This window comes from Magnolia sinica, chromosome 7 (assembly GCF_029962835.1).
Source record: "Magnolia sinica isolate HGM2019 chromosome 7, MsV1, whole genome shotgun sequence".
NCBI lineage: Eukaryota > Viridiplantae > Streptophyta > Magnoliopsida > Magnoliales > Magnoliaceae > Magnolia > Magnolia sinica.
This window is the reverse complement of record NC_080579.1, coordinates 29,593,139-29,609,512: the sequence shown is the minus strand read 5'-3', so window position 1 is coordinate 29,609,512 and position 16,374 is coordinate 29,593,139. Positions and strand designations below refer to the sequence as shown.

The 16,374-nt window shown below is 40.4% G+C and overlaps 1 non-coding gene across 1 annotated transcript; it reads left to right on the top strand.

Moving 5' to 3' along the window:
* The first annotated feature begins 9,550 nt into the window (after nt 1-9,550).
* Nucleotides 9,551-9,655, top strand: LOC131252449 (small nucleolar RNA snoR99). Its single transcript, XR_009174469.1, has one exon. It is a non-coding gene; the product is annotated as a small nucleolar RNA snoR99 (small nucleolar RNA).
* The last annotated feature ends 6,719 nt before the right edge of the window (nt 9,656-16,374 follow it).

Genomic DNA, 16,374 nt, shown 5'->3' with positions numbered 1-16,374 from the left:
TGTGCGAGAAAGAAAGACGACAATCCAACGAGTCCTTGTTTGCGAGTCCAAGTTCAGGTTTGTCGGAATTAATTCAGTGTTGTTGATTAGGTAGTAGCCTTGTGCTCTTTTCCGCCTATGTAGTTGGTTTGTTGTTCATTTTTCTAATTAAAAAGAAAAACCCATATTATAAGTTGGTTTAATCCTATACGTTGTTGTGTTGTAAATATCTTACATAGATTATGTATTTTAAATTGTTTAGAAATTCTAAGATTATTATCTTAAATTAAAGAAATTTAACAAAAATCATAAATTTCAGACTCGTGGGATTATTATTATTTTTTAGTTCGATATTTGGAATTGCGGGCCACATAAACCGAGGCCTTTTTTATAATTGTTTTAAAATTAAAGAAAAAAATGTGATTTTTATAATATTAATTAGGTCAATGACAGCCTCACATACAAATCCTAAGTTTTGCTCATTTGATCACCAAAATCCTACCTTGTGATGCTTTACGCTTGAAATCCTATGTTATAGCTTAAAAGTATGATTTTCTGAGTGCTATTGTATGATTTCTCTAAAAGTTCACATTTATTACTTTATTTTATTTTATTAGATTTATTGCTTGAAATCCAAAGTTATTACATTAGACACTCGATTTTGCTCTTCAAAAATTGCACGCTCACACATATAATGTTTTGAAAACTATATTGAGTTTTGGTAAGCACGTTGTATACTGGAAAAACATGTGATCCATGGAGAGTGTGATTGAATGTTGGATACCTAGAAAGGTTGGAAAGTTGAACAAACTACGTAGAAAAGTATTTGAAAATTATAATGGAATATTATATCTCATGAATCTCTACTATATACCCTTTGAACAGGTGAGCATCTCAAGATTGTAAGAAGTTCCTGCTGTCGGGCTTTGTAGGAAATGTTTGTTTTGCCAGACCATATTGAATGGTTCCTTACTAGTTACTAGTGAACCCGTTGGATGGGTAAGCATCATATAACTTGGTCCAATTATCAGGCTAAGTGCCCTTTGGATGGGTAAGTATGTATGCGAAAAGTTCACATTGTCAGTTTAAGTGGTATATTGGAAAGTGTTGGTTAACTAATGTACGTTTCCCCAGAAGGTTCTGATGATTTACTGTACAGATAAGGTTAGCTCATTCATGCGTATCCTATTACATTTGAAAAGTATGCACACTTTTAATTGCATAATTTTAAAGTCTTTCACTCAAATCTCAAATACTCTTACTTCCAAAAATATCTCTTTTATGCAAATTTTGAAATTATTACTATATTTGGTAAATTATAAGAAATATCTTATTGTGCTTTATAAGCTCACTTGTTGCTGTGGATATTAAATTTCAAGGTGCATAGTCTGGTCAATAAGCAAAGTGGAGCGGAGTTCTAGCCATCAATCTAGTCCTAATTTTCTTATCTAGTTTAAATTCATTGTAAAATTATTATTATTATTTTTTTTAATGTATAGTAGAAACACATATAAGACTTTAGATTATTTGTAATGATATTGGATATTTTATGGAATAATGGATTAATATTGTCACGCCCCGAACTCGGAAACCGGGCTCACAAAATTTCCGATCGCCAAATCCGGCGCCGACAGCCTCCGTAGAACCCCATTCTCGGATCCCGACAGCCATTCACCAGGTTCCGATCCTGGGATACTACAAGGAGGGTTTCAAATCATGAGTCTGATTCATAATGAGCATAACAAAAGCATAACCCACAAACAATAACCACAAGAACACCATCACAAAATCCACTATGATCAAAAACTTTTGAGTACAATGCGGCAGAAAGGGGAAATACAATGCAACAAAAGAAACAAAACTCCAAAGCTCGCTGCGAGACTATGGCTGCGACTGCGTCCTGGCGTCACCTGCACGCATCAATCGTGCATAAGCTTATAGAAAGCTTAGAGGGTGGTGTAAGTGTGTGTGCAATGTAAGTATGCTCAGAATGCAAGGTCAGAGGAATGCGGAATCATGGTGATGAGCACATGAATGCAAGCAGCCGTACCAAGGCTATGCGGTGCAAGATATGAATGCTATCGGCCATAACACAGCCATGCGATGCGAGAAGCAACTCAAGCATGTTAATCCTCATCATGTATCAGTACAGTTCTCATTCTGGATAATCACCGGGGTTCAATACACTCCAAATGGCACTGTCGCTCTCCTAGCCGCACAGCCCAAGTGAGCGTAAGAAACCTCACTATCCGCCTGACCAATAGTCTGCCAATACCTATCCGGCACGTCGATAGCGGACCCATTCGCGAGCTGGTCAAACTCAGCCTAGTATTGCCCCCTACCCTCGGGCGAGTAAGGCCACACTCCTTTCCAACCGACCACGACACAGTGGGAGACGCGGTCTCCTGGTATTCGGCCCTCGTGCGCTCATATATCCACTCGGTCTCGACATTGGAGTCATCCTCTGGTACCATCGGGTTTAGGGATTTTCACCCAGGGACGTCTATGGCGCCCGTATGCTAGAACCAAATATTTTCGGTTTTCAATCCTGCCATCCACGATGTCTCTGTGGAGGCTATGACCCTGATGTCGCTAGGGCATACAGTAAATACAATCACACAAATGCAAGTGCATGAATTATACTATCAGTCATGCAACAGCCTTGTATATACCATGCACTTATATGAGGTAACTCCGCCTATCAGGGAGCCCATAAACAGTCTATCCAAAGGTATATGCTATGATCGGTCATTCCTCACATCAGGCATACATATGGTGCGAATGATCATGAATCATGCATCTATACTAAACATATATAAAGAGATGGGCTCTGCGCATAACGGAGATGGGCCTAGACGGCCTGCTTACCACAAGTATGGGCCTATCAGTGGCCTTAAGGAGTGTGACAATGCGGACATTTAACCAACATTGTCCTTACAATGTGGACGTCAAACCGACATTGTTCCCAAGGCATAGCCCGCCATAAAGTACCATTACACAAACCATAGGAAATCACACATTGCAATGGACCATATACATCTCATTGGGCCTCGACCCATAGTTCTCAGATACATTAAATGGGCCATCTCATATGGGCCTTATATAAATCAAGTGGGCCGCATTAGTGGGCCTTATGTACATTGCAATGGGCCATAACCCATGGGCCTTTAAATACGTTAAATGGGTCGAATCACATGGGCCTTATGTATATACCAAGGTGGGCCTCAATAATGGCCACAAATACACATCCAGGTGGGCCTCAACAACAGCCACAAGTACACATCAAGTGGGCCTCAACAAAGGCCATATGGTTGAACAACTTGGATGCAACACATGCATCATGGTGGGGCCCATATAGGCCTACCATCATATATATATATATATATATATATATATATATATAATGTTAATATATGTAAATATATACAATATTATATATAATAATAATATAATATTATATATATATACACACACACTCACACAAGTGCACACACACCCACATGCATACACACGTGCACACACACCCACATGCATACACACGTGCACATTCACGTGCAGCAGGGAGGGGTCCCACCGTCCAGGACGGTGCGGACGAACACATACATCAAGTAGGCCCCACCGTCCGTCTGGACGGTGGGCATGTAACACATGCATCACTGTGGGTCCCATGTGAGGCCCACCATAGCGTTTATCTTCCATCCGATCCGTTCATAAGGTCACACGGGCCAGGGTGAAGGGAAACAACAAATTTCAGCTTGATCTAGAACTTCTGTGGACCCAGAAAGAGTTTCAATGGTAGAGTTCAATTCACACTGTTTCTTGTGATGTGGGCCGCCCGAGCGTTGGATTGGCCTGATTTTTAGAGAGGGGTCCACGTCAGATAGTGGCCCACCAAATGGGCGGTGTGGATACAAAATATACATCATGGTGGGGCCCACGGATGGAGCCGTGGGTCCCTGCGCTTGGGCGCCCGCCCGTGTAAAACGCAGCAGGCGCTGCCCTTGTATTTTATTTTTTTTTTTTGTTTTGGGGCCCACCGAGATGTGATTCACAATCCAGCCCACCCATTATGTGTATCCCACTGTTCTACCCGTCCAAAACTAGTTTCACCTGCATCCAAACTTCAGGTGAGTCCCACCGAGTACTTTTTATGATCTGGCATGTCTTTACATAGTTTTAGATGGTATGGCCCACCTAATGATCAGATCGCCTTAAAATTTTGGCTCAACGCCTAAAGAAGACTGGAGAATAGATTGGACGGTGTGGATCACATACATACATCAAGGTGGGGCCTGCATGAGCAGTCCACCAAAAAGTAACTTTTTCTTCCTTTGCCCCTTTTTTTTTGTTAGCCACGCCGTACGCCTACGTCCAGCGTCTCTGGACGCTGGACGGTTTTGGATAAACACTGCCTCATGGTGGGTCCCACGTGTGAGTGGCCCATGTTCGTCAAGATAGGTCCCACATGATCATGGCCTACCATATATATAAATATTAATAAAATATTATAATATATCATTTACTTTAAATAGGGGGGGTGGATCTTTCCTAAAATGAGGTGGGCCACCCTATTTGATGGATGGAGTAGATTTAATATATTGGTGGGGCCCACTTCATTCTAAGGAAGAGAGAAAGAGAGGGAAAGAGAGAAAAATAGAGAGAGATACACGGTGAGATAGAGGAGGGACCCCGCCACTATGGGCCCTCCATTTCATACATGCATACATCAAACGGGTCCCACCACATGTGGCCCAAAAAAATAGGAGAAATGACGGTGGATCACCCACCTTATCTTCCTTCTCCTTGCTCCCTTGGACTCCTTAGCTCCTTACCTTCACTTTTAATGGAGGTTGATGAAAGATGAATGGTTGAGATTGGAGATGAGAGGGTGGGCCACACTTGAAGTTGAGGGAGTGTGTGTTGGAGGTGTGAAACTTCTCATGGGATTTGGAAAAATTGCTAGAGAATGAGAGGGAGAGATAGAAATAATGGATGGAGGGATGGGTGGAGTGATGGTTGTAAGAAAGGAGTGATGAGGAGTATGGTTTAGTTTGAAATTGGTGGAGAAGAGAGATGGTTGTGGTTGAAAATGAGAAAAAGAGGAATGGTGAGGTGGAAAGAATGGTGGACTTTTGGAAAAAGAGGGAATGGGTGTAGTACTTTGAGGTATGGTTGCATTTATGGTTAATTAGTGGGACTAATTGTGTAGAGATTCCCTCGAAATCCGCAACGCGCGGTGTTTCTTCGGAATAAACGCTGATCGGCATCTTCTTACCTGGGTATCGGTTCGGTGCGCAAGTCACGGCGTTGGAACCGCGGCGACGACGCGATCGCCAAGATATAAGTTTCAGATCGAGCCGACGTCGGTGCGCGGGACCTGGCTTAGGATCGTGCGCAAACACCAAATACGGTGCGAAGGTTGCCGAAATTTGACCGGAAGGACCGCGGAAGCTAACGGAATGGTACGGATTAGGATACGGGTCTTACAAATATTGTATGACATTTGTGTATTTATGGTTATGAATGCTTAAATTATAAGTCACAACTTGGGATGCAGGATCAGGGTCTGACCAACTTAGGTGCCAGATTATAGGGCGTGACATGGAATATTTGTCATAATTGACATTTCTCCTCAAAACCTAGTTTTTTTTATATAAAAAAACTTGACAAGCTTTTTTTCCTTTTATCACATTTACACAACCTTTCTTCACCATTACAACATGTAATTGAATTTGTTGAACTTGGACACCTTGAATTTGTGAAAACTTGATCCGATGATATGATACAATTGCAACAGGAGTGCCAACACTAATCTTGCGCTAACAAGTTTCTCAACCTTTGGCTTTCATACCAATTGTTACAGAAAATCCTCATATAAAACCAAAACAAATTGCAAAAGAAAAGTGCAAAGGAAGAAACTAAAGAAAGAAGCATAAAGATTTGACATGGTTCAACAATATTACCTTCATTTATAGGGCAACAATATAGAACTTTCTTTTTCACTAAATTAAGATAAATTAAAAAAATATAAGGTTGTTCTCACCCCTAACTCTCCCAGTGCACAAAAGATCCCTCATAAAGGAAATCTTATTGTCACTAAATGTGTTTCCTTTTATATATATATATATATATATATATATATATATATATATATATATATATATATATATATATATATATATATATATATATATATATATAGATACACACACACACACACACACACACACACAATTATCATTATGTAAGTTCACCTACAGAAACCTTATTCCTCTAAATGATAAGGTTTTGTGGACTTCTTGCAACGTCATTGGTAACTAACCACCTACGCCACTGCGATTTGAACACTTTGTCGGACTATTCAATCACTAGGAGCAACGAGCGATGTGCACAAAGGGCAAGGACGGTGTCAATACGAGTCGATGACTCGTGCTTACTAGGCATTCCTTGTTGAAAACTAATAATTGCAATGATATATTCCTTTCCCCCCTCAAAATGAAATTTTTGAAAATTACCTAAACTTATCGGCCATGGTTATAGACTTGTGGAATACATCATTGTGTAGCACGCGTGTGTCCAGGAACATCTAAGGGCATCACAAATCTATTAGTACTTCAAACTTTTATAGCCTGAGAGGCCATACTCCCTATAAGAAGCTCTTGCCCACTTGTAAATAAATTTAAATTCACCTTTTTAGAAATAACAAAGAGGGTGAGAATCGAGTTTCCAATTAGGAAGCATCCAATGTGTTCCATCATCACCGCACCAAACCAAAGCGGACCTACCTGTGTCAATTCAATTTTTGTACACATTTGGGTTGTGCAAAGGTTACGACACCATACAGATCACTTTAGGCAAAAATCAAGATGGCCTACACGTCAAGCAAGTAGGAAATCAATAAACAACCAACAAGGTCTAACTCAACATACTGGCGGATGCAACCTGATTTGTAGATTAACATATTTTTCACGGAAGATGATCTTCATGACATGGCCCCTCTTATACAACCAAGAAATCCTACAATAGGCCGTTTGGTAATGGTAAGAGTTTTGTCATGGCTTGTCTACTGTCCCCATTGAACCTAAATTAATCAAGGGATTGCTTGTCCAATTGTTTTTTGTTGGTGGCCTTGGCTTATTCTTACAAAAGTTGAGACTAGTTTGTCATGTTATGGTATGCGTTGGACCAATCTTTTGTGGTACACATTTACACCACATGCAAATGTGCAAGCGTCGCCGTCTATATTCAACAACGGCAAGTATGCCATAGTTAACATCTTATGTTCAAGCACCCTGCATGTATGGAATGGGGGAGCGGAGTAGGTGCGGCCCATCTCGATGTATCTATTATTTGTCCACGCTGTCAGTCCTTTTTTCCATATCATTTTAGTGCATGATCCCAAAAATGAAGCAGATTCCATTATCAGGTGGACTATACCATAGGAAACAGTGGTGATTAATGGGCCATAAAATTCTTGGATCAAGTTTATATTTGTTTTTTCCCCTTAATATAGTCTTATACCATAGGAAACCATGGTGATTGACTATTAATAGGCCACGAAAGTTTTGGATCAATCTATATTTGTTTTTTCCCTTTATCCAGTCTCATGTGACCTTATCAACGGATTGGATGGCAAATAAACACTACGGGTGCGCCCTAAGAAGGTTTTAATGGTGGGCGTTCAATCAACACAGTTTCCTAGAGTATAGTCCACCTGAGATTTGGACCACCTTTATTTTTTGGATCATGCCTGAAAATAGTCTGAAAAACAGATGGACAGCATGGATGCGGATTAGATTCATTAAGGTGGACCGCATGGTAAGGGTCGCAACGTCTTGGGTGAGGCTGAGGTTTCACCTAATCCGCTCGGTGGAATGGAATGGTCAATAGGAGCACCGACGTAGCTAGAGACTGGTCTTGTGAGGCCCACTGTGATGAATGTATTTTATCACACTGTCCATCTATTTTGATAAATCATTTTAGAGCACAAGCCCAAAAATAAAAGAATATATCAAACGCTTTAGTGGACCACACCACACAAAGTAGTGGGGATTGAATGCCTACCATTGAAAATTTCTTAAGGGCACAAAAGTTTTAAATCAAGCTAATATTTATGTCTTCCCTTCATTCAGGTTTATGTTAGATGTCAAATAAACATCACGGTGGGCTGTAAGAAGGTTACAATCGCAGTGTCATTGTCACCACTACTTCCTGTGGACTTAAGCCTTCTATCTGCTTCTTTTTTTTCTTTTTTTCTTTTTTGGGTCTACTACCAAAAAATCGAGCAAAGGCTATAGACTTTGAAAGCTTTTAGCCACAGATTAAATCTGTAGCAATTATACTACGAATTTAATCCGTAGCTAAAGCCTAATTGATCTGTAGCTAAAGCGTACCTCCTCACCTAAACCTTATTAAACATAGATGGTGCTTAAGGGGCTCCATGGGGTCCATTGGAATATATGTGTTTGATCTAAGCCGCCCATCAATTTTGATATATAATTTCAATAGATGAGCTCAAAAATTATGTAGATTAAATGTCTAAATGGACCACACCATAAGAAATAATAAAAATTAAATTTCTACTGTTAATATATTGTGTGGTCTCTTTACAGATTCGATCTTACTCATTTTTTGTATCAGCACTTAAAATAATAATTTAAAATTAATGGACGGAGTGGATATATAAAATACATCACAGTGGGCCCCACGGTCCTAAAACCCAACGTCCCAAAGGGGCCATCTGTCACGCGCCCCTCCAAAAACCAAAGTGCCCTCCCAAAAACAAAACTCATCCTCCCACCCTTTTCTCCCGCGCGTAGCAGACGAAAACCCATCTCTCAATCTCTCTCTTCATCTCTCTCTCGGACTCAGCCCCTCTCTTTCCCTTGCCCTCTCTCGATCTCCCACTCTCCCTCACCCTCTCTCCCTGTCTCTTGGCACATTCCCCTCTCTCTGTTTTCAAAACCCCCTTTCGCCGCAAGAAGGAGAAGAAGAAGGAGAAGGAGAAGGAGAAGAAGAAGAAATATGGTTAGTTTCTCTCTCTCTCTCTCTCTCTCTCTCTCTCTCTCTCTCTCTCTCTCTCTCTGTTTCTGAAATCTGTTGCGTTTGGATGCTCAATCCTTCAATCCCTGTGATTCCCTATGAATGGAAACTGATCATGTCACCTTGAATCCTTCAATCCCTATTCATTCTTTCAATCCTTCAATCTACATTCCCCTCTCTCTGTTTTTGAATCTAAAAATGCTTTGTGGGCTCCACCATAATATGTGTATGTGGGCCATTCATTTTTTCCAGCTCATTTTAGGGCCAAATCTTAGGTGGACCACACCATAAGAAACTATGGTGATTGAACGCCCACCATTAAATACTTCCTAAGGTCATAACAATCCCTCGTTTTGTGATTTTTGAATTTTTTTTTAAAGGTGTGTTTTTGGATCTTTTGTCATATACACAATAACGTTTGTGTATGTGCTTGTTTGCTTTTTTTACATCGTGAGTTATTCTATAGACGGGTAGTTGGGTGTATGTAGTATTGGGACTAAAACGTCTGCCCCGTTGGCTGATACGTTGTGTGCCTTATGGGATGAACATGTCCCTTACATAGGACTCCCATATGATTCACTTTGTTAGCTAATTTCTATCTAGTATTTAGTTAATTATAGACGATGGGATGTTTCATTTTCTGTTTTGTTTGTTTAATTGATACTCTGGTAGTGCATGCTTGATACACAGGCACATTGAATGAATTGTGGAGTTGTGAGTCGGTTCTGTTGAGCATTTCTAGCTCTTTTTCATATACTATAGTTTTTCGGCTGTTTTTCATTTCTGACCATCCAATACTGTCCCTCCTATCTAATGATCAGGTACCCAAATAAGAATGATTGTTGTTCATGATGGATCTAAATTGGCACATGGATCATCTACCACCCTCTGCCAAAGTATCAAAGTTTTCTCTTTGGGTTGTTTTACATGCTGTCCATATGCATTTGATTTGATAATCCAATAAAATCTGATCAAAACAGAGGAAAGATGCTTATGGTTGTATGAGATTCGTTTAACCCACATGGTGATTGTGTGAGATTCAGTTCAATTTGCAGTGGAATTCAGAATGGAAATGTTCCAGTGAAGGGATGAATAACCTGCTACAAGATTGGTTTGCTTTAGGTTCCCTCACTGATTATGAAAATATCTATCGAAAATCAGGTTCCCTCATTATGAAAATATCTAGTTTTCTTCTCCAATTTAGCCCATTGGAGGTGGTTACTTTTGTTTATGACATGATGTCATGTCATAAAATGATATGTAAAAATAGATAGACGTGTTGATGGTTTTGTTTTCAGCTGTGTGTGGGTGTGCCAGAATTGAAATTGCGGCTTCAATTCAAACCGAACAACTATGACCCCAGGTGCCAAGATAGGTAGACACGTAATGTATGACTGAGATCTGATGAGATCGGTCGCCTATTCAGCCACTTGTTCAATGTGTAAACAAGATCGGGCGATATTCAGAGGGTGGGGTTCGTCCTTTGATGATGGGTTGCACATTTGCCTTCTGTACGAAATGACTCTTTGATACAGATAAAGTGATATGAGAGAGGGATTCTTACGATCGGTCGTAGAGAACAGCTACAAAACACCTTCTGAGTGAAGAACAGAATCCAACGTGTGAGCGTAGACTCAAATTATAGCTAAAGATTACCAGCTACTTGGTTAACACTACATATTACACTACGGAATGTAAATAGTAGGCTGAAAAGTAAAAGATTACACTAAGAAATGTAATTTGCTTAACAAGAAAAGTAATTGATTACACTATGGAATGTAATATTGACTTGGTAATTGAAGGATAGATTTGGTTTGCTTGGGTTGGTATGAGACGCATTTTCTTCTTGCATTCATTTTTTATTTATAGTTTTTTTTTATCCAGCCATCTGGATCCTTCTCTCGTTTTGACGCTTGTCATAATCGTTTACCACTACTTGACTTCCTCTGTTTCTCCCTTTGTCATCTATCCTGTAACCGTTTCTTTATAATTGCTTCTTCATCGGTTGTTTAGATATTGACGTGGCACTGTCTGATATTTTCCAGTTGTTATTTGCTAAGAAATCTATTCGAATCTATGAATACACTACGCGGATTTTGTATAAACTGCATGTAATCTGCTCTGATTGAATCCTAGAGGAATGGCGATAATGGGGATGAACATTGCCCCTCTCGTCGCTTTACCTTTGGAAAAAGGTGAAAGCAACGTGCGACCCCTTATTAATGCGATATTTATTGCATACACATGTCAACGAGCTGTTAACCTTCTTTGGCCAATTCAGTGAAACACATCAGCGATGGTTGCACTTTATCAAAGTATGTGTTAAATCCCGTGTTGACCCGTATTCTTATATCGTTTCCCACATAATCGCAATGATGCCCTAATAAATGCTCTCTACTCTCGGCCGATATAAGTGCCATTTCGAATTCTTTTCATTCCCGCTTTCATTCCTTATTCTCCTTTAAGCAATTATGAATTCCAACTTTCTCTTAAGCAATGGTTGCCTCCTCATCTTCCACCCCATCATTTTAGCAAAAAAATCTAGTTATAGCGATGGATGCTCTTACTGATAAGTGTATCGATAAGACAGTTTTTCAATCGCCCATCAGCAATTACTATTGCTTGGGTCCAGCATTCACTCTGACAACATGAGTTGAAGATGTGAGCATGATGGATCCTTTGTTTCCTATTTGTCCTGGCGAAACTTTATTGATCGAATTTGAGTCTATTCCTGATTCTGCCAATGCCTTAAAGAATCCTCGATCATAGCCGAAGCCCCTTCCGGAATGGGATGCTTGGTTTGCCTATATCTCATCTCAACATGAGACAACATGGAGAGCATCGGGAATTTATGTATATATCAATCTCTCCATCTATGATTATCCACCAGATCCATCTCTTCTCCTCGTAACTTCAACCTTTTAGAGTTCATCGACCAATACTTTTTTCTTTAATTGCGGTCCCATGAGTCCAACTATTTTTGACAATATGGCTTTAACCCAACTTCTCCCCTTAGGCAAAGTTGTTTATTCAGGTTTTGTGCATAAATATGCCAAGCGCTTCTCGAACAAGGCTAGTAAAGCTTATACACACTTCATGCAGGCTTATCGCAATCTCAATAGACCGGTCGATTACAAAGAGCACACAACTTTCTTGCTGCTTTGGATCTGTCATCACTTTCTTTGCGTGAGCAAATAACTATTGAATACATCACTCTGGCCGAGGCCCTTGCCCATGGTCGAAAACTCACTCTAGCACCTTATGTACTCGGCCATCTATATAGAGGAATTTATGAAGCCACCAATAAATACTTATTTCTTGGAGGAGGACCATTATGGCTTCTTTAGATATGGATCTATGAGTACTTCTTTCCTTCTCTTGTGCATCATTCCATCCATTCTGAAGCCACTTATACCTCTTATGGTGAGTGCATCATCTATTTTCCCCAAGAAACTTAATCTTTTTCAATGTATTTGAATACTTTATTTTTCACCTCAGGCAGAAGTAGATGGAATCGGTTATTCACTCTATTCCACGACGAGGAGTATGGTCCCAGTTGGTTCACTGGCCAATATGCATGGGAGAATGATCACAAGGCTTCCCAGACACATCTGGGAAAGCTACCTCATCGGCCGAGACCTTCCATATAGAGGTTCAATCGAGTCTGGCAAGAATGCTATGACCGGGATCGAACAGTATTGCCTGAATTTACTTGCTAGGAAATTCGATTTGGTTCAGTGTATCCCCTATCCATTTACCCAGAAGACTTGCCACCAGCCCCCTTTCAATTAGCCAGTCGCAAATAAAGTTGAGCTCTATCGGTCTCTCTATTCTTCTTTTCAAGAAGCTAGCTTGGTTCTTGATCTTCTCTGCTATCAAAATCAACCACAGGTAGTGGACACTTTCACCGTCTGGTGGGAGAGCCATTATCAAAGGTTATTGAAGAAATCTCCAGAAGAGATCATAACTCAACTTTCCTCAACGCTTGAGCCCAAAGGAAAGAAATGGCAGTACCCACATCGGCTAGTACACCAAGCCAACAAACAAATATGCTAAAAACAAGATCGACTGCTACATCTTCCCCTCAAAATTCACCAACTGAAGCAACTGCTCCTCTGATGCAGGGACGTGTGAAGATCGAACCCTAGATACATGTATAATCAGGTTAAAGAATATTCAAATAAATACACCAATTAACTAACCATTTTCAATCAAAGGGATTAAGTAAATCTCAACACAAAGATGAGGTTATTCCGTCAAGATCATGCCCCTTAGCATAAGATCACATAAACAGTAAAAAGGGAGGACCAAGGGATATGAGGATATCCCAGATGTAGCATAAGTCAGTCCACGGTCAAGTTTGGATCTGATCCTGCTGACTCCATGGTCAAGTTTGGATCTGATCCTACTGACTAACCGTCCCTCTTTTCTATTCAAACTAGAAAGGGGGTATCTAGAGAAGAACAAAAGGGGTGAAGAACGAAGGGTTCGAGATGAAGAAAGTATGGGTACTTTTGTCGTCAAAAGAAAAGAAGGAAGATGATTCGTACCTTTTCCTGAATCTCGAAGATATAAAAAGAAGGAAACCTGAAATCGGGGTGGAATCCTAAACACCCAAGGGCCAATCCTGAAATCCTAATCTCTTGAATAAAGAGGAATAAAAGAGACGAATTTCTATTCATTCAATAATAATAAAAATAGGGTTTCTCACAACGTTATATAAGTTATGGAAAAAGCAAAAGTGCACTAAAGCCCTGGAAACAAGAAAAATAACAAAAAGATGAAAAATAAAGAAAGCTGTAATAAAGCTCGTGAAACAAGAAAAAGAACAAAAAGAGTCTAAAACTAAAATACTCATATGGTAGGGTGTGAAATTCGACCCATTGATCTATGGTCGAGGTGAACACCCATGTGCTAGGGTGTGAAATCCGACCCATGGATCTATGGTCGGGGTACGGTCATGCCGCTTCAGCACTTGTAGCACATCAGAAAGTGGGTCTGATGGACTCATCGTCCATCCACATCAAATCCTCTACTCTGGTACTTTGTCAGCAATGCCTCCTCCTCTGGTACACTCTAAAGGGTACACCACTGATATCCGCATCAATTCTCCCCAGGTTAAGATGGGTACAGGAAGATCAGGCTCTGGCTGAGGTCCATATATAAGGGGGTCTGGGAAGAAACAGTGAAACCAGTGGATAAAGGTAATGGCTCGTGAAAGGGAACTAGATCTTCCATATTATATGTGGAACTGATGCCCATGGTAGCAGGGATATCAACAACATAAGCATTAGACCCCAACATTTTCATAATTTTATGTGAGCCTGTGCTACAGGCATGAAGCTTCTTCACGAATCCAGGTGGAAACCGATCAGACCTAATATGAACTTTGACGTCATCTCTCAGTTAAAAATTCCTAAATCTCCTATGAGTGTTAGCAGAAAGTTTATAATGTTCATTACTTGAATTAATCTTTCTCATGATCTCACTATGTAATGCATGTATATGCTAGGCGAAGGACTCTCCTAACTCTAACCAACGTTGTGGGGTAGCCATGGGGATCAAATTTATGAGGGCTCAGTGTAGCGTCCCAAAATTCAAGGACCGAGTAGCTACTCGACTCTCGAATTCTCGAGTGCCACATGTGTACTGATAAGTCACAAATGCATACGGTTAATTAGGTATAAGCAAGCGATGATGAATTAGACTAAGCATGTTTAATCATAAATTAGATAATTAAGTTCCAAGTGCTACTAACCAAATAAAGTTCCATCGTAAATTCGAATAGCAGTCATCCAAGGATCCAATCCCGTACACTCATCGCTCCCGAAAATGATCTGGGGTCTGGCCCAGTCCCTCTGTCATCCACCTCGCTAATATGCTCTGCTAAACTCCTAGTAGTATGCCAGCTCCTCGTCGTCGTCGGCACCGACATCGTCCAATGCTTGCTGCTCCAGGGTACCTGCATCTATATCAGGTTCTAGTTGGTGTTTTAGAACACCGTCCCAGAGTGGGAGTGAGTGATCAACTTAGTGGTACCATTAGCAATAGGCATACGAATTATCATGCATAGGATACATTTAATGAATAGCGAGCAGCATAGAATCCTAAACACTATTGTTAATGCAAATGCATGGTTATGATATGATGCATGCTCCTGAGCAACCAGCGCTCCCTCAAGCGACAACATCTAACGTTCGCAATGAAACAACACTCCCTCAAAACTGACCTCGACTGCATAATCACTAATAAATATAATGCAATGTTGTGAAATATGTTTGCCTGGTTGATTAATTAAGTTCATTCGTCCAGCAGGTTAGAGAAACTGGAATACCCTAATGGAGTTATTGCCCTAACCTGATCCCGCAGCTCAAGGGCCGTAGTCATGTGACTCTCGTGACCCTTAGCCCTATATTAGGGTCGTCAATCCCGAAAAATAGTATAAACATAGACGAAATAAATTGGGACTTAAATGTCCTACTCGCGGTCACTGTAGGGAGGTCATCACCCCAATACAGGCTGACAGCACGGGTACAGTGTCCCATACCACCGTGCTTGGCTCACGAGTCTAAGTGCTTAATGGACACTAAAGGAAGACTTGTCACCCCAGCGTAGGCCGACAGCATGAGCATAGTGTCCCATACCACCATCCCCGGTTCATGAGACTTTGTGGGTTGTACATAACAATTAGAAGTGAGTGCAATGGTCTTCGGATACTTAGGGTTCATACAGGCGTGATCAAACATGGTTAAATTATAAGGATGCGTGATCAAACATGGTTAAATTATAAGGATGGTCGACTTATAGTCAATATGCCCCGATGGGCTGAACTATAGTTAATCGGCCTCAGAACACTATCTCGTGTAGTCCAACTATGGCCAACAACCTATAGTTCAACTTTCGGGTCAGATTCACTCACGGACAGGTCCAACAAGGACTGCCCAAGAAATTTCAGGTAATCGGCCGATCTATAGGGGAATATGCAACAATTCACAATAAAACATGAATTCCTTGAATATAATTCATATATGGTAGACACAATTTTGGTATAATCAGTACATGGACAGCCACACATAAAGTTCTACCCAAATTTATAGGTTCTACATAACATATTCCAGCCTATACAATTATGTGGACAGCCATATAGCAATGCACTAAAATAAATCTTCCATAGGTCAACATACATCATTTAATTCAACCATGCATTGAAAATCCAGACAAGTGACTCGACGCAAATCAGCCAACCCTCATCATTACATGCCTACACTCAAGCATATTCAATCACAAAATCAAGAAATTGGGGAATCAAACATCAAAAAGCAGTTCATGTCTTCTTTTCAAGCAAATTAACTC